This window comes from Cydia fagiglandana, chromosome 1 (genome assembly GCF_963556715.1).
Source record: "Cydia fagiglandana chromosome 1, ilCydFagi1.1, whole genome shotgun sequence".
Classification (NCBI taxonomy): Eukaryota; Metazoa; Arthropoda; class Insecta; order Lepidoptera; family Tortricidae; genus Cydia; species Cydia fagiglandana.
Genome location: NC_085932.1, coordinates 8522713 through 8542293, shown reverse-complemented (window position 1 = coordinate 8542293; position 19581 = coordinate 8522713).

The following is a 19581-nucleotide window of genomic DNA, read 5'->3' as shown; positions in this document are numbered from 1 at the left end:
GTGGGTTAGGTTAGGTTTGAACTGTGACCCTTACAGAAACCATCAGAAAAGTGGGTTAGGTTAGGTTTGAATTGCGACCCTTACAGAAACCAAATGCTACTATAAAAATGGGTTAGATTAGGTTTGAACTGCGACCCTTACAGAAAAGTAATGCTACCGGAAAAGTGGGTTAGGTTAGGTTCGAACTGCGACCCTTATAGAAAAGAAATGCTACTGGAAAAGTGGGTTAGGTTAGGTTTGAACTGCGACCCATACAGAAAATAAATGCTACTAGAAAACTACAATTTTGGTGGTCATTTACTATTTTTGGGTTTACAATGATTATTTTGGAGTAATTTGCTTTAATAGGATAGCAAGATTTAAAAATTTGGTTATAATTTTACATTAAAATGGAGTTCTAATTTTGGTGGTCAGTTACTATTTTTGGGTTTACAATGATTATTTTTGTGTCATTTTCTTTAATAGGATAGCAAGATGTAAAAATTTGGTTATCATTTCACATTAAAATGGGGTCTGAAATTTGGTAATCATTTACTATTTTTGGGTTCATAATGATTATTTTGGTGTCATTTCCTTTAAAAGGATAGTAAAATGTAATAAAATTAGTAATCATTTCACATTAAAATGGTGTTATAATTTTGGTGATCATTCATTATTTTAGGGTGGTAAAATATATTTTTTTGGTATTAAATTTTACTAAATCTGGTGATCAGTTAAATAGCAGCCTTTATTTTATTACATGAATCATGCGATAGATCGTACGCCTGTTGGTGTGGATACCTATTTAGCAAGCCTATTTTCACAATGATTCCTTAAAACAAATGAAGGACCAACTTAAACCGAAATTTCGCCAGCTCCGAAGTTTTCAAAGTAAAGCCACTAAAATTACTTACAAACTGAAATGTGATAAACGCCAAAACGCCACAGACTCTGATGACTGTAATTTGTTTCACGAACTGAACAAGTCTAGAATAGAATATATAAATCTTGTAGAAATACATGCTAAAAACTAATGAAATATCAATTGACCATACTTAAATCAATTTCACATGACACAAAATATGAGCACTTTAAAAAGCTAAGAGCATTTCTTATTTAACTTTATAAATATATCTTAGGTACTAACTTTTTGCATTACATTACCCCTCTGGTGTTACGGGTGTCCAGGCGATGCTTACCATCAGGATCGTATGCTCATAAAATGACCTTAAAAAAATTAAGAGTTGTGGACTTAATACAAGAAAATATTATAGAATAAAAGTCTACTTCAAGGTTTAAGGTCTTCTTTCAATGCTATGTGACTAAAAAACCTCAAGTTTTAAGATTCACTATGCATTTACGAGAATGCTAATTTTCCACTAAAGCTTAGTTAGGGGCGTTTCGATTTCATTACCATCGGCCAAGCTAAGCTACGTAACGAAGTGGTGTCACATGTAGGTAATGTATAAGAATATGTAGCATCCCGCTTAGCTTCGGTCGAAAGACAGCTTAATGTTATTAAGGCTTATGAATATAAGTGTCTCATCTAATCCTCTCTAATCTTTCTTATAGTCTCCAAGTCCCCTCCATTAGCATTAAGGTTCGCCTGGCACGCGACTTGCTCCAACTTGTTGCAACTTCCTCCTCGCCAATACTCAACAATTCTCAACTTCATCCAATAAAACTGGCATCGTTTGCACAAGATTATTATTACTTATCCTATTTGTAAGTGGTGTCTTGAACAGCTACAGAAGTTATAGGGTACTTAATCGAGGAAACGAAAACAATGGCTCGTCAGAGTGAACGTTATCAATCATTAAGAAATTGATGGACGGAGCAGCGAAAACAGACGCGTACGTAAAAGGAGGCTTATTAGCAAGCTTAAATTGAAATTATCAGGGCTAATCTCATTTTTTATTTAAGGATATATTTAGCTATGTTAATGTGAGTTTATTCATTATACAATAAAATATAATCATATTTGGTACTTGTAGTGTTTTTCCAACGATGGTAAACGTAGTGTTCGTGAAAAAAAGTAACTCATAAATATATATTTATAATATGTATATATTAAATAATTATATTATATTGGGTATTGTGTAAATATATTTTTATAATATATTATGTATGCTAGTTTTAAGGTATTTATGTATGGGCCACTAGTTGCCTGAAATAAAGATTTTCATTCATTCAAATACCGTTGGTAGTCCACACACGAAAGCAAAAAAATATCTCGAGGATAATTCAAAACAAATATTACTACCAACTGGGCAATGGTTTAAGAGAAACGATAATAAAACAATAATATTGTGAGATTTTAAATAAAACCAAAGTTATGAACGATTGAACGATCAATTGAATTCATTTGAGAAGCGACTGAGCCGAAGATTGGAATTGCCAGCACAAAGCGATCAAAATAGAGTTTGGAATAATGCAAACCCAGTACAAGTTCCACTGCCGATTAATTAATTCGAACTAAGGATATGCCTCGAGGTTTCATTGTACTGCGCATATTGTTCTGAATTTAAATTATAAGTTTATATAATATTTATATATGTATATGTAGGTAATGATAAAATGCTTCCATTATATATGTATATATTAAAACACCAATAATTATTCTAATGAAAACATAAAAAATAAAGAAGCTACTTGAATCCTGAGTGTTGCGAGAGTTTCGAGGCAGTAGATTTAAAAACAACTTTGCTCCGCGAGGATAATAAAAGATTAAGGTAAAACGTTGCAAATGTTGTCCAATACTATCTATAAGTTATTACTCAAAACTAAATTCCATTAAAAATCTTTATCAAAGACAATTCAATCAATTCAATCTGTTCATTCCATTATAAATCTTTATCAAAGACAATTCAATCTGTGAGCTGAATAAGTTTTTCACACTACCGTACACCGACCTATGGTTCGGTTAAACTATGTTCTAATGTATGGGCAAGAAAAACTAATTATAGCCAGCATTCTATGAATGTAGTATGGTACCTTTGGGTATGGTGCTTTACGCCCACTAGCGTCCCTCCCCCTCCCCCTGACGCAACCCCCCCTTTTAGCATGAAATACGTCCCGGTTTACGGTTTTTTTTTTATTTTTGAGAATAGTATTAGAGTTAGGAAATAAGTGTCAAGGTAAAAAATAATCCTTAATAAATTTTAAACAAAAAAGGTTATATACAACTTTTTAGTAAGACTCACCATATTCATGTATTAACTTGTTGAAGTTCATTATAAGTTAGTACGTGATAGTACTGAAAAAAATCTTATACGGAAAATAAGCTTGCAAGGTTATTGTCCTGTATGATTTCTTTTAGTACTATCACGTACTATGTGTAAGAGTAAAAACATCAGGGCACCACTTTAAACAATATTTATTAGGGAATCACAAATATTAGAATATAGTTCTGAAATAATATGCAAGGACGCTCTCGCGTAAAACCAATCTAAGATGGACGACCACCTCTAGTGATGTGACCTTGCCGGTTATCGTAGTGATGTCAAACACCGACGGATGACGATCTCGCCGTATAGCTCGGCCATCTTCTGACCCGACCTACGTCCCGTCAGGTCACTGTTATCAAGGCCGCCACTGAAGACTGCCGCAGCCAACGCAGTCGCAGCAAGCTGGGCCTTCACCAGGTGGCGGTAGTTGGCTCCTCCGTTGAGTTGCCTCCTCAACTGGTGGGAGGCTAACGTGGGACACGTCTCATGCTTGTGCATAGGTGCCCTCCGATACAGCACATGTAAACAGTACAAACTCTTATTCACGAAACTCTATAACATACATGTGAAAAGCCTCAGTTCCTTAATATAATAAGGTGTTATAATTCACCCTTAGAACTAGAGCCATCGACAGGCTTTGACATTAGTATACCACAATGTAGTTCAAAATAATCATGATAAGATTTTGACGATATATTAATGCGCAAATGGCACAGTTAGACCCTTTGATCACAGGTCCGGCTTGATAGCCATAAAATTATACCGTAATAACCATCACAGTCAAAAGGTCTACTTCTGTAAATACATGAGAAAGATGCAGTTATGATTGGACAGAACTCATGAGCGCTCTTTAGCAACATTGTTAATAAATTACATAATCACCCTTAATGGCGACGTAATCAAGTAGGTACTTCATGTCACCGCTTTCTAGCATCGTGAATAATGGCAGATAACCACAGATTTGATTATTGGACAAAAAGAAAACATTACCGTGTTAAAATACCACATGCAGGATAGAATACCACTGCCCTTGTAGGGGCAACGACCGTAGAAGTCAGCCCTTCACCATAAGGCTGTCACGGAGCCCATTGCACGCACTCGTTGATCTGGACATTTTGAACAGGCACTACCTCAACGTCTACTGGATCCGGAACTGCGCCAGCGATCTCTAGAAGGTATTAGTGCAAGCAACCCTTTCAAGGTAACCTTGAGATCATCAGTCTTAAGGTCATTAAAATATCCTTTGTAAACAAAGTCTCAAGCCAACCTCTCAAGGTCAACAACAAATAGTACGATATAGATAAAACAGTTATCGGTAGTAGAAATAATGGTCCTCTTAAGGATAATCTCATATCACATACAATGGACCGCCTCTTGAGGCCTACACTGCAGATACCAGGAACAAACTAGCCTCTTAAGGTTAGTATTATATCACATACAGTGGTCCGCCCCTTAAGGCCTGCACTGCAGATACCAGGAACAAACTAGCCTCTTAAGGTTAGTATTACATCACATACAGTGGTCCGCCCCTTAAGGCCTGCACTGCAGATACCAGTAACAAACTAGCCTCTTAAGGTTAGTATTATATCACATACAGTGGTCCGCCCCTTAAGGCCTGCACTGCAGATACCAGTAACAAACTAGCCTCTTAAGGTTAGTATTATATCACATACAGTGGTCCGCCCCTTAAGGCCTGCACTGCAGATACCAGTAACAAACTAGCCTCTTAAGGTTAGTATTATATCACATACAGTGGTACGCCCCTTAAGGCCTGCACTGCAGATACCAGTAACAAACTAGCCTCTTAAGGTTAGTATTATATCACATACAGTGGTCCGCCCCTTAAGGCCTGCGCTGCAGATACCAGGAACAAACTAGCATCTTAAGGATAGTGACAAGCAACAGACCGCTCCTTAAACTAGCCTCTTAAGGATAGCATCCCTTGCCAAGACAAAAGTAACAGCACTTCTTAAAGAGCACACAATAATTAAAGCTCTATAGCAGACATTGAAGCAACCGGTAGAATTATGAACCAGCCTTTAGAGTAAAATGGCTAACAGTGGGGTGGTATAAATAACATATCGCAAGCATTACCATGGTTACTACAATATTTAATCAAGCACAATGTGTTTATTTTCTAGGTTTAGTCGGCAAACCCGTTAACAAAACACATTAGTATGACAACAGTAACCCAGTTCTAAATCTGGAATAAAACAAAATCACAACTCGGTTCCTAATCCGAGAGTAAGTAATATAAATAAAATCAAAACTCAGTTCTCAATCCGAGTTTTTAATAAAAGTATAACTCAGTCTTAGTCTGAAAATATAGTCAATTCTTAATCTGTAAACGGTACCCGAAATAACAGCATTTGCCTTCATTAGTCGGCAAACCCGTTAACAAAACATATTAGTATGACAACAGTAACCCAGTTCTAAATCTGGAATAAAACAAAATCACAACTCGGTTCCTAATCCGAGAGTAAGTAATTTAAATAAAATCAAAACTCAGTTCTCAGTCCGAGTTTTTAATAAAATTATAACTTAGTTGTTAGTCTGAGAATATAGTCAGTTCCTAATATGAAAACAGTACCTGAAATAACAGCATTTGCTTTTAGCATTGAAAACATAAAATAATAAGCAGTTGCTACTATGCAACCAATTGTAAAATGGTTTTGTGCAACTTGGCGGGCCTCTTCCGTGCCCCTAAATAAAGACAACACTCTTACCACCATTGAACTACAGTAGAGCCTGAACAGAAGTTCATGTTATCGAGGTTCCTCTGTTACCTAGGTTCGCCTTACCGAGGTTTCACAAATTGTATTTTTCAACCATCATGAAAGTGTATATTGATAATGATCAATCAACCGAATCAATGGCACATATGCTTAAACTATAAAGCTTCCAATTCCAAGACACACATGGTTGATTTTCTTCAGCTATACATGTGCATTTTATGTGTAGGTAACTCATCACATCATTCTCCAGGTTACCTTATACCTGCACAAAACTAAATAATTTTATTAAACGCCATGCAAGCACACATTTTAAGGTAAATGAGTTCATAACATAATAACCCACAATTTATGCAGTTTGCAAAACAATGAAATAGATACTTAGTGAACCCACAAAATTTGTGAAACATTATTATTATTATTATTTTTAACTTCTGATTTATGAAACCCAGAAGCAATAAAAGTGTACTGTTTTATAATGCAAACAGTACCATAACACACTACAAGTTCAGACGAAAACCGTTAATAACTTCAAACAATAGCTCATGAAATGATATCCTTCGGTCAATGTTCATTAGCAGTGAATGGGTTAAAATAGTTACTTAGAAAGCTTTAACCAAGCTATTTACCTTCGTTTAATATTCATCCATTTAACATTTAACTGACCGGTACGTTTAGAGTCCAGTAGCAATTGTATGTAAAAGACATGTACATCATGTAGACCGTCAAAGTCTATATTGATTCCTGAAAGAATTCACCTTGCTTACCATTAGCAGCAACCTGCTTTACCAATCAGCGCAATTAATATCTAATACAATATGTCCATTTTTTTTGACAAGATTTAAACATTGGAATCTCCTGTAATCATAATTCATCAGTGCAAGTATATGATTACAACTTATGGTCAAAACTTCACCAGCAATCAAGTTTTGTTATAAGGAAATGCATCTGAAAAATACTGCTAGAACACAAATGATAATCATTGTCAATAACTCAAACACTTGACAATGTCATAGCAATAACATTCTCTTTATTTGGTAAGTCTGTTTAAATATATGTCTTTGGTACATTTTATAACATGACATTTTGTGAAAAATATTTGCATTGCAAACATAAACCAACATCCCTATGAACAAAACAATCACAACACAACATATTATAAGTTGTACGCACAATCACAACATACTTGTATGCAACGGTTGGATAAACATTTTATTCATAATTAATAAAATAATATGTACAGACAGAAATTATCCTTGTTACTTTCCTTGCCATTTTTACTGAGATACTGCCTTTTACTATAACAGTATGTCTCCAACTTAATATGAATTGCAAGGATGTATGAGGTTATATGAGATATGGAACATGTTTTTAAAATATTCAGCCCGAGGAGGCTCTGGAAACATGGAGTGACTAAACCTGTCACAGACAATACTAACCAGCTACAAATAGATGTCAATAATTCCTTTTGCTTATTCACAAAGCGCATTTTACCAACCCAGTCCATGTAACACATACTAACCATTAGTACCCATGTAAAACATGAACAATCATTTTATTTCTAAATAAATACCTCATTTTCTATGGCATCAGAGATTTGTCACTTATCAACATATTTTCTGCATATAATGAATTACTTGAACATAATATACCTGGCATCCATAACCAACTTTGAAATATTATCCATGTCGATTTGGGTTCATTATAGAGGTCTGAGCTGATAGGCGCTCTAATGCCTTCAACGGTATGGTAATTCACTTCAAGAATCATTGCTGTCAAATTTCTGGAAATTACACAACTCAAAAACATACTAACAAAGCATTATTTCAGTTGCAATAAGCATGTTTTACACACACACATATGTGAAACAACAATTCACTTTCCTTACCGGTTTGAGTTTTTGAAAACTTGGAATCTATTTTAATTTGACTGTAAAGGGAAAGTATTAAGTAGCACTCATTGTTAATTGTGAGAGCATAATATCACCATACACATAGTATCAATCAAGGCTAAATTTATATTACCAAACTTGTTTGTATGATATGACTTTTATTTGAATATAGTTCTCACACCGGAATACAAATCTTAGAAAATGATTATAGCATTGTGTTAATGTGTCAGGTGTATATAATCACATTATGTTATGTATCTGAAAGCACATGAATCACAAAAATAACACAACATATAAGAGAGACAGTGAATATTTACCACTATGACCCCGGTAGCATTCTTAGGTGTTGGATCAACGACTTCTTACCTGAGTTAACTTTGGTTCTTACTTTGTAATCCCAAGGACTCACTCAATTCATACCGACATTACACCATACTGTCAGTCTATGTCTTACAATTCCCCGCTGTGAACATTGCAATCTCCATCATCATCATTCATCATCATCTTGGAGTCAGCTGTATTACACTGTCCATATGTATTTTTTTTTTAGACAGTCTTGATGCAACGTAAACACATACACTGCAACATAACTGCAATAGGTATCTGAAAGTAAACACAAACACAACACAAGGAAAAGATAGGCGGCAGTAGTTTAGTAGGTTCGTTTAGTTAGGTTAGTTTTGTAAGTTTATCCTTGTAGGTCTTAGACGGTAAGACCTTGTATATTTTAATCCCTAACTGATGAGTGGTGTTGATGCGTTTACTCATTACAATCAGTTTCATTATTTTTCTCAAAAATGGACGGCAAAGTCGACTATGCCGTCTAAAAAATAGGTCGCGAAGCGCGGAGTTTATGGTCAGTCAAAATTTAAAAAGTTAAAAACATTGCAGTCTCGATTTTGGGACTGCAATGTTGCATACAAATTCCATTATTTGTCGAGTTCCAAACTTTTTAAAAGTTCAAATGGCCATATCAAATGAAGGCACAGGCCCATTAAACAGCCAAACAGATGATTAGTACCGCGACTATTTAGTTGTCTCAAATAGGTTGGCGTATTTTCGGCAGAAAAATACACTTCTATTTTTTTATTAAAAAAATAAAAAGGCGGCAAGGGCTTTTCTCTGTGAAAATATATACGTAAGAACGTTGCTTTTGTAAAATGTTTCTATGATATTTATGTTTCTTGCACCATTTTTGAGAAAAGCACTATATATGACTCGGCTGGAAGGCTACTTGCTGGCTTCGGATTCAATTAAACGGACTCCCAAGGTCGTCCGTTTAAAACGAATCCTCAGCCTGCAAGTAGCTACTTCCGAGCCTCGACAATAATGTACTATTATATAACGATAACGTTCAATAACAATGAAACAAGAAAGGACTACGCCCGGTTAATTTTGTATTGCCAATTTACGACAAATTATATCGCAGTAGGCGAGGAATCACTATCGCACTTCTGAAGCTGTAAGAGTAAAAACATCAGGGCACCACTTTAAACAATATTTATTAGGGAATCACAAATATTAGAATATAGTTCTGAAATAATATGCAAGGACGCTCTCGCGTAAAACCAATCTAAGATGGACGACCACCTCTAGTGATGTGACCTTGCCGGTTATCGTAGTGATGTCAAACACCGACGGATGACGATCTCGCCGTATATATGTTATATTGATCTTCTGCAAGTTTTTCAACGGTTAAATTTTGTCGAAGTTCATCTAGCCATAACATGAATATGGTGTGTCGTATCAAAAAAAAAGAATATAACCTTTTTTGTTTAGAATTTAATAGGGAACATTTCTTTCATTGACACTTTTTTCCTATATTGTATACTTTCCCCAAAAAACAAAAAAAACTCCCAACCGGGACATATTTATGCTAAAAGGGGGGGTTGCGTCAGGGGGAGGGGACGGGACGCTAGCCTGCGTAAAGCACCATACCCAAAGTTATCATATTACATTCATGGAATGCTGGCTATAATTAGTTTTTCAAAAAACACAATTTGACCGAATCACTAGGTAATCGATTAAATATAAAATGTAATTTTGCGTGCATTTTGAAAGGAAACTAACTCTGTACTTTTAAGAAAACTTAGGTAAGTAGATAACGTTCAGAAGTTATTTTTTACAGCGCCTCCATGACTAACCGTCGAAACTCGGGCGTCGCCATTAATCCCTAATAACGATTGTTTTGAAGCCTTTAAAGCCATCTGTGGCGCGGGCGACGATTCCCTCCAAAACTTGAAGGATACCAGCGTCATTCCGATTGCATACCGATCACGGGAAAGTCAAGAGCTTAAGGAGCATTCCATGAAATTGTCTACCGTTGTCCCGTACAAACGCGAAGTTTCTGAAGATTTAAAGGTGTAAGAGTTTCCTTTTCTATGACAAATGGTCAAAAATATGCACAGAAAAATAAACGCCTGCTTTAAATGCCGAGAAAAAAGTCGCAACATAGGAAATACAATGCGTTTGTACGGGACAGCCCGTGGAATGCTCTAAAAATTAAATACTAGAAATGCGCCCATCATGCATAGTTTAATTACCACAAAAGAGGTAGCGAAGGCAGATAATAGAAATATAAAAAAATAAAAAAATCTGTCAACCAGTCAGGAGATGGGACACTAGTGTGCGTAAAGCGCCATACCCAAAGGTATCATACTACATTCATTGAATGCTGGCTTTAATTTGTTTTTCAAAAAACACAATTTGACAGAATCAAATCTGTGTGTACTTAGTTCTATTAGGGTGTGTGTGTGTCACAATAAGCTGGTTTGTCTCAGAACTTGACCCGCTCGCTCGTGCTTGTGTGAGCGTTGATTATAGATGGCCAAATAAACGCTCGCTCCCTTGATTGGATAACCGAAGCCTAAGCTTAAACTTAATTTATATTTTCCAATTAAATGTGCCTTTTAGACTTATATTTTTGTTTCATCATGATTCGGTTTGAGCTAACAACTGTTATCTGTTTGATATTCATAACTAGTCTTCAAAACTGGTTATGAAAGATAGTAGACAAACATCTCCCTGGATAATGACAATATGGAAATTATGTTTCATAAAATAAGTATGAGTTTAATTTACCAAGCTATTCGTCAGATTTTTTCAATAACTCAATTACTTCAGAATAAGAAACGTCCCCAAGTCTGGCTCTTAGTGCTCTTAAGAAAGATTTTTGTAAATACCTAAGTATCTGTATAAATAAGAAAACGAAGACAGACAATTCTTTGGCAATGTTGTTTGATGGAAACATTATTGTTGATCTAATTTTCAGACGTAATAGAGGCTACGAACGCTATATATCTTGGACTGTATTACGGACTTATACTTGGTAAAAGGTAGAAGTGACATGGACACGAAAACAATATTTTTAGGGTTCCGTACCTCAAAAGGAAAAAACGGAACCCTTACAGGTCTGTTCCGTCTGTCACAGCCTATTTTCTCGGAAACTACTGGACCAATTAAGTTGAAATTTGGTACACATGTGTAAATTAGTGACCCAAAGATGGACATATTTTTTTTATAATTTTAATGACCATTCCCCCCCTTTATCTCCAAAACTATTGAGTCTAATATTTTGAACAAAATACTCGAGATAGCTCTTTACCTATAGATGACAGAAAAACCTTTTAGAAATGTGTAGTCAAGCGTGAGTCGGACTTATGTACGGAACCCTAGAAACGCGAGTCCTACTCGCACTTGGCCGGTTTTTTTAATGTACAACACCTGACAGACTATTTAATAATTTATAATAGTCTGTCAGGTGTTGTTGATTTACGAACAACACCTGACAGACTATTATAGATTATAAGGTGACTATTAGTTTTTGCTCCCGATTCAGTTTGCATAGGTAAATGATGATAAAAGCTATCATGTCCATCCTGGGGCCTCAAACTGTCTTCATACCAAATTTCATCTAAATCGGTTCAGCGATTTAAGCGTGTCAGGTAACAGACAGGCAGTCTGAGTTACTTTGGCATTTATAATATTAGTAGGGATCTGTGACAAACAAAATTAGTCTTAGCATTTAATTTGTTACGTACAGTGTTCGATTATTTTCTATAATATTTTTTCTTAATTTATATTTAATATATGGCATTATTCGCATAACGTATTAAAGTTATGTACGTAGAAAATTTATGTTGGTATCTGCGCCCTATAAAGATATGGCCATAATGTTTCTTAAGCTCGTCGCGTCATGTCATCAGTGGCAACATAACCTTGCTACGCTCATCAAGATTTTAATTTAGAGAATCTTCCTTTGCTGGGGATTGGGACTTCATTCTTGCACAAATAACCACTTTAATGAAGCTACGCAAATAAAAGTAAAAAACAATATTTTAACCATGGTATAATAATATACTCCGCCTGGTAAATACTCTCTTCCCGTCTTTTCTAGGTCACCTGACTGACACAAGCCTACGTCATCATGAGACAGCGCTATATGATAATATGCGATAGCGCTATATATAGCGGCCATGTTATTGTGACGTAGGCTTGTGTCACTTTGGGAAGAGAAGACTATGATTTTAACGCAGATATCGCAGGAATCCCATCGGTCAGGTTACTCTTTCGAATTTGGTATACGAATGGAAGGAGATTTTTTTATAGGTATTCCTATATTACTTACATAGCATAGGTATCCCTAATCACATCCACCTTGACGTTCCTTTGTGGCACAGATACGTCATATACGAATACGAATACCTATTAAAATTATGACACCTACTATCTTACTTACACGTTTTGAAATTTAAATATACAGCTTAGCTAAAAAATAACTATAGTAACAGCACCAGTCATGAGACATTTAAGAGGAAATTTGGAGTATTTGCGATATTTCCCTAATACATGTAAATGGTCTACCGCTTAGCGTGTTAAATTAAAAGATGAATGTCCTATCCGTCTTTCATGTTTCAGGCGTGTTGTATCAAAGGTACTGCAATGAGTTTCCATATACTTTTTAACAATTTAAAACTATGCTTTTTTTCTCCAGTCATGGACACCACCCAACTAACATTAGGCGCTAAATTTAAGGGTTAGAAGAGATTTATATAAGCGCCTATTTACTCTTTAGGTGTAGTTAGTGCTCTAAAAATAGGAGTTATAGCCGGCTATAACCCCGTTTTAACCCCGGATTGGGCACAAATTTTATCACCATAAGATTTATAACAGTGCTACAGTAGGGTTAGCGGATAAAAAAAGAGACATAAGAGCGGTATAGTGGAGCTACAATAGTGTTAATTAATTCTTTAGGAGCTATATGGGTTGCATATAGGTGACTACAAACTGTTGTAGTAGAAAAGCGCTAAAGTAGTGCTATAATAGCGTTGATTAACAACTTAGGATTTAAAAGGGTGCCAAATAAGCGACTACTAACTGTTTGAGTAGTAGTGTAGAGCTATATAGATGATACTTTCAGCTTTAGATGGTATATTAGCATTTAAAGTCAATATTTGTAACACTCAAGAAGGTAATTGCACATTTTTTCCTTAGCCCTGCCTGCTTTGGTTGCAGATGTTTCCATTTTGTATTATTATTTGTAAGCTTGTACTGTGACAGCTTGAAGTGAAATGTAATGGCGGATAAATAAAAGCAAATAATTATTTTAGTTCACTGATGCCGGTGTTATCTGCGGATTTATGATGGCGAAATTAATTACACTGTCAATAACTATATGTATTACTAACAAAATTTTAAAGGGCCTCTGATCCTTTGCATATTTATCTGAATATAATATTTTTTAAATTGTGGTCCACCGTATTTAATTTTCGCAAAATTACACAATATACGTGAAGTCCGGTTTTAAATACAACAATACTAACATTATGTCTATATTGAGTAAAAGTATCGATTTTTATTAAGTATTTACGTTCTAATTAGCAGTTTTTGTTTTGCTTATTGATTCATCGGTCATATTAACATGGCGCTATAGGCTTAGGTTGTAAGTAAGACTCTAATAACACTTTAAGATGTACTAAGGTATTGAATAACGCCCGTCTGCGACTACATGATCTATAAAAGTGACTCATAACTTCTCTTTTCGACTGTAAGTGAGACAAGAGAGTTAAGAAGCGATTGCGAGTAACGGAGCTATAAAAGAGTTTTTATCGCCTGTTTAGAACCTTAAGTGAAAATTGCAGCTGCTTATTACTCATATAGATGTTAAGGTGGTAGAATTCACTTTGAGCTATAACACTAGCTGCTTAAGATCCATTATAGCGGCCAAAACGGCTACTGTGGATCTTAAAGCTATACATGGACCTCTTAAAGACCTTGATGTCACCAGAGCCTGTAAGCTTAGAGTATATAGCTATTCTACAGCCGTTATATGTCTTTAGGTGATAAAATAAGTGCTAAGTGTCGCCTAATTGTTTGTTGGGCAAAAGCTCCAGTAATGGGCCCCCCTATAATGGACATTGCTCTATCAGTATAAAATATTGAAATAGGTCATCAGATCAGGTCCATGTTATCTTAATATTGCATTATCATCCGATTTGCATACTTAATTACGAATACTAAATTTCAACTCAATCGGAAATCGGAAAGTGGCTCAAATTCAGCTACCAAGATTTGATCCACACTAACTAACAGGGCAAGTTAAATGAAAGTTTGGAAAAACGATATTAATTTATCCGAAGTCCGAGCATACCTCCTGGTTGACATATTTCGTAACTACATTTTACTTCTGTATTGTTTAAACATGAAATTATGGCATGGCAAGCATATTATGTAAATTGTCCCATCATAGGAGGTATGCAGTTTTACAGCTCCTATAATGGGATTGGGCCAAATACCACTATTTTTTTACATCTGTGGAATCACAACATAGTGTGTTGTATACCTTATCTGATGGTAAATGCAATTAATAAATTAACAAAACACATTCTAGTTTTCATCAAGTAAATTAACTCACCTCTTTTAGCGAAGTTGTTATGAATTCGTTGTGGTATTTTTTTCCAGTGACACGACAACTTTTGGGTTGACGCCAATTTCATAAAAAACAACCAAATTTAATAAAAATTCAAACTGAAACAGCTCTAGGACTCTTATTTATGATAATATACAGCCAGTGTTTATAAACTAAATACTTTTAGATACCTACTTATTTTAGAGGATTTGTGGTTTTTTGTCCCATTACCGGTTCCATGTCCATTATAGGGTACACTACTATACATTCCCGTTACCAAGGAGGTTGTTATTTTTGGGACCAACTCCGAAATCGTGAAAAAAATATTTGGCTGTTTCATACATTTTGGCTGGTCCATTTTCTATGAGAGGGTAAATATTTTTTTTCGCGATTTCGGGTTTGGCCCCATAGTAATAAAAGTTGCTCAGTCCCAAAACCGCCCCGGTGACGGGAATGCAGTTATTTTTAGCCACCGTGTATAACACCTGCATATAATCTTGAACATTATAAATAATCAACAGCTAATCTTTTATTACATTACATATTACATATTTTCCTCAGTTTTCCTAGCAAGTAAAATATTAGTTTATTCTGACAAAGCTTTCAAATGTCATAAAGCCATTGAAAAGAGCTTTTCACATCAGAGGATCTTAAGTATCACTTACTACTAAATTGGAATTTGACTCAACCCATGTTAAAATGGACTTAGCACCGGACAGCATAAGCTGACCAGTCCGAAATTTAAACACCTGTGAACGTTATTGTTTTCCCGTTTAGTACCTGCTATCAATGGAGATTACACGATACGATATTTAATGAAGGAATGCTTGTAGTCTGCTTGAACTAGGCTAAATACAGATTATAATACATAGTGGCACCAATGCAATAGACCAAACTTAGGAAACCATCCTTAAGACGAAAGGGGACGACCGCCCTGAAACCGCAGTTCCATACAAACGTAGTCCCTATTTCCCTCTCTGGATATCAAGGTCAAATCCGGGGAGGAAAATGAGGACTGGTATGAAGGTATGGAGAATAGATCATCGCCTCTCCTCTTAAGATAAAAACTTAACCCCCTTATTCATAAACGTTTGCGGTAAAAATCGTTTATCCCTTTCCGACGTATTGATATGATGGAAAGGCACAAACGATTATTATCGGCTTGTCAACTTGAGTAAACGTTTATGAATAAGGGGTTAGTATTTGTGTAAGAACCCTGTCATATTATATGAACGGGCATGTACATATATTAAGATGGACATTACGTAACTATTAGGTAAGGTCCCTATTTTAACATTGTTGCTTTCCCAATGGGAATTTAACAAGGACATTGATATGGGCATATCATGTATTATTTATTGATTATCTATTGGAAGTTAATAAATAAATATTTGGGGACAATCTTACACAAATCGACCTAGCCCCAAACTAAGCAAAGCTTGTACTATGGGTACTAGACGACGAATGTCATGAATGTGTATGGGTAATGTCAATATAACCCAACATTTTAGGCTTTCGGTTGTATTTTTAGGCATTTTATTTTAAGCTTAAGCTATATATGTAAAACCGGACATATCGAGATATTCCTAGGCATATCATGAAACGCCGCCATTTCATGATCTGACTAACGACTACCAGCCATATCGTTCAAATACCTACTCGACTGTCCTTATAGCAAGCGACAATGTGGTACCTTTTGATTGAAACGACACAATTTGTGTTTTGACCACATTATTTATTGACGGAATGAGATTTAGACAAAGTACTTACGTTGTATTATTGACGGATAGCGTTTTAGACCAGTTGCGTTTTAGACGAGAGGTATTTTTAGACCAGTTGCAATTTAGGCGAGAAGCGTTTTAGACTAGGTGCCAGGTGCTTTTTGACAATTTGCTGTTTAGACCAGTTGCTACTTAGACCAGCTGCTTTTTAGGGTTCCGTACCCAAAGGGTAAAACGGGACCCTATTACTAAGACTTCGCTGTCCGTCCGTCCGTCCGTCTGTCCGTCCGTCCGTCCGTCCGTCCGTCCGTCCGTCCGTCCGTCCGTCCGTCCGTCCGTCCGTCCGTCTGTCACCAGGCTGTATCTCACGAACCGTGATAGCTAGACAGTTGAAATTTTCACAGATGATGTATTTCTACTAAAAACAGAATAAAATAAAGATTTAAATGGGGCTCCCATACAACAAACGTGATTTTTGACCAAAGTTAAGCAACGTCGGGAGGGGTCAGTACTTGGATGGGTGACCGTTTTTTTTTTGCTTTTTTTTGTTTTTTTTTTTTGCATTATGGTACGGAACCCTTCGTGCGCGAGTCCGACTCGCACTTGCCCGGTTTTTTAGACGAGTTGCTACTAACCCGATCATTCACTGTATGTAGGTAAGTATTATTAGAGAGCGATATTTCAGAGACGCTACCTACCTGATATGCGTGATAGAGTAATTCCGCAGTACCGGTCCTAACATCGGTTCTGGCATACATCATAGAGAGCTTATAATACGTGTGTAGGTATATAAAACAATATATGTTTTAACTGAACATAATTAGGCATTAAAACACTCGTGTGATCCTATTATGAACGCGAACTGTTGAGATATATTTGGAAAAGTAATCCAGAGTGGCAGATACTTTTGGTGCGTTGTTTCATCCGCTACTATTGATGCTGACTGTACCCAAACTGAAGTGTAACTATTGTTTGGGTATTTGTTACATCGTGGGTTTTGAAACTTATTTATAAATATTAGACTTATACATATACCCAAAAAATGCCTTATTATCATGTAACACGGTAGCAATTATTGAAAAGGCATTTTAACTTCCTATCTTTTTAATTAATTATGAAGTGTACTTAAACTTGACTTAAACTAAATACTTCTCAGTTGCAATATACAACTCAACATCTTAACGCCATCTAGTAGACCTTTGTAAAACTAACCAGTGAGAACGAAAGTTGAGAGAGAAAGTTATGTACAACGGCAGAGGTGATATTTCACAAGTCTAACCATAGATGGCAGTACCCACGGCTACTTGAAAGTTACTCTTTCCTTAACAAGGTTCACAGTCAAACTAGAGATGTCGTTATTGCCCTTGTATTAGTTTTCATGCAAAATAATTTATAAGTAGACACAAAGAGAATTTGGAATAGAGAGTTACTGTCATGGCAAATTATGTAGCTACAGTACATTTACTACCATCCTTCGACAGACGATTAAAACTATTAGAATGTCATTTGACTTTGATCATTATTCTTTCACTAATATGTGTTAACCATAGATTAGTATATGTTATTAACTGTGTTAACTTGTTAAATATTAATATTAAATAACGCCATCTACTCGAAAGTAGGCTGAAGGTTATGGCGCCATCGCTCGAAAAAATTTAACCATACTTTTGGCCTATAGTCGAGTAGATGGCGTTAATATTAATATTTATATTAATGAGCCTCAGTATATATTTATTTATTATACAAAAGGTTAAAGGTACATAAATAATCATACAAAAGTAACTTATATATATTTATATTAATTGTTTATAATTGTTTTTTTTTGTTTATATTACTTGTATTTCTTGTTTGAATAAATATTAATTAATATTTAATAAGTTAACACAGTATATCAGGGAAAGAATAAGGATCAAAATCAAATGGCGTTCTAACAGTTTTATGTTCTGTCGAAAGATGGTATTAAATTTACAGTGGCTACATAATTTACTTTGACAATCCGTCTCTATACACTCTATTCTCTTTGATATAATGGACCCAATCCATATATCGTATCGAAACCTAATTATTGAGTTATATGTATTAAAATCAGAATCAGGCCGTGAGTCGATTTGTGCAGTGATGTCCATTCTACAATATATTCGTTCATTCATTCATTCATTCATTCATTCATTCATTCATTCATTCATTCATTCATTCATTCATTCGATTTTTGAGGTTCACAGGTGTCGCTCATCAATATTTATCCAACCATTTGCATGTGAATACTGGTTAACGTGGTCAATTGTTTGCGGTGGCGGGCTTATGCACATTTGAATGAACCGGGTGCGTAACGGTCCATATAACAACTTTTGATGTATTTTTAGTCGATATAACGATTGAGGGACATAATGCACTTTTGCTATAACAATACATGGTATATTCTTAGAGAGTCTAACTACCGTCAAGTATAATGAACTTGTAATATAACAACTTCTAATCTAACATTAACAGCGTATAACGTATATGTGATATAATTTAGTTTAATATAACGCTCAGTTGGTATAATGCAGTACTGGTATAATTTATAATATTTACTACTATTATAACAACCTACGTATTCGAACTTAAGGCAGGTCTCAGTTAGGTAGAACTGCGACCCTACAGCGCGCGAGCCGAGCGAGCGAAGCGAGCGTGCCGCGGTAGCGGCCGGCGAAGCGCCAGAACCGACTTTTTTTATTACTTTACTTTTTTTAGTAACTGACAAACCTCAACTTATTTTTATACATTAGAATACATTATACCATTAAATACTTATAATAAATATTCATTATTTCCAGTAAACGTTATATCGAATAGCTTTTATATCGATTAAACATTATACCCCATGAAAATAGTTATTTTGTTGTTATATCAAAAGTTCATTATACCGCGATTATACACCATGAAATTATATCAAAAGTTGTTATATCTATTGAAAATATATCAAAAATTGTTATACGGATCATTACACACCCGAATGAACCATAATATAATAGGTAATATTATTTTCAACCAAAATATACACAAAATAACGCGGAGAGTTCAAGTGAATGCATAATTAGTTTGACATTTTGAAAATATTTCGTATGAATTTAGTGCCTGATTA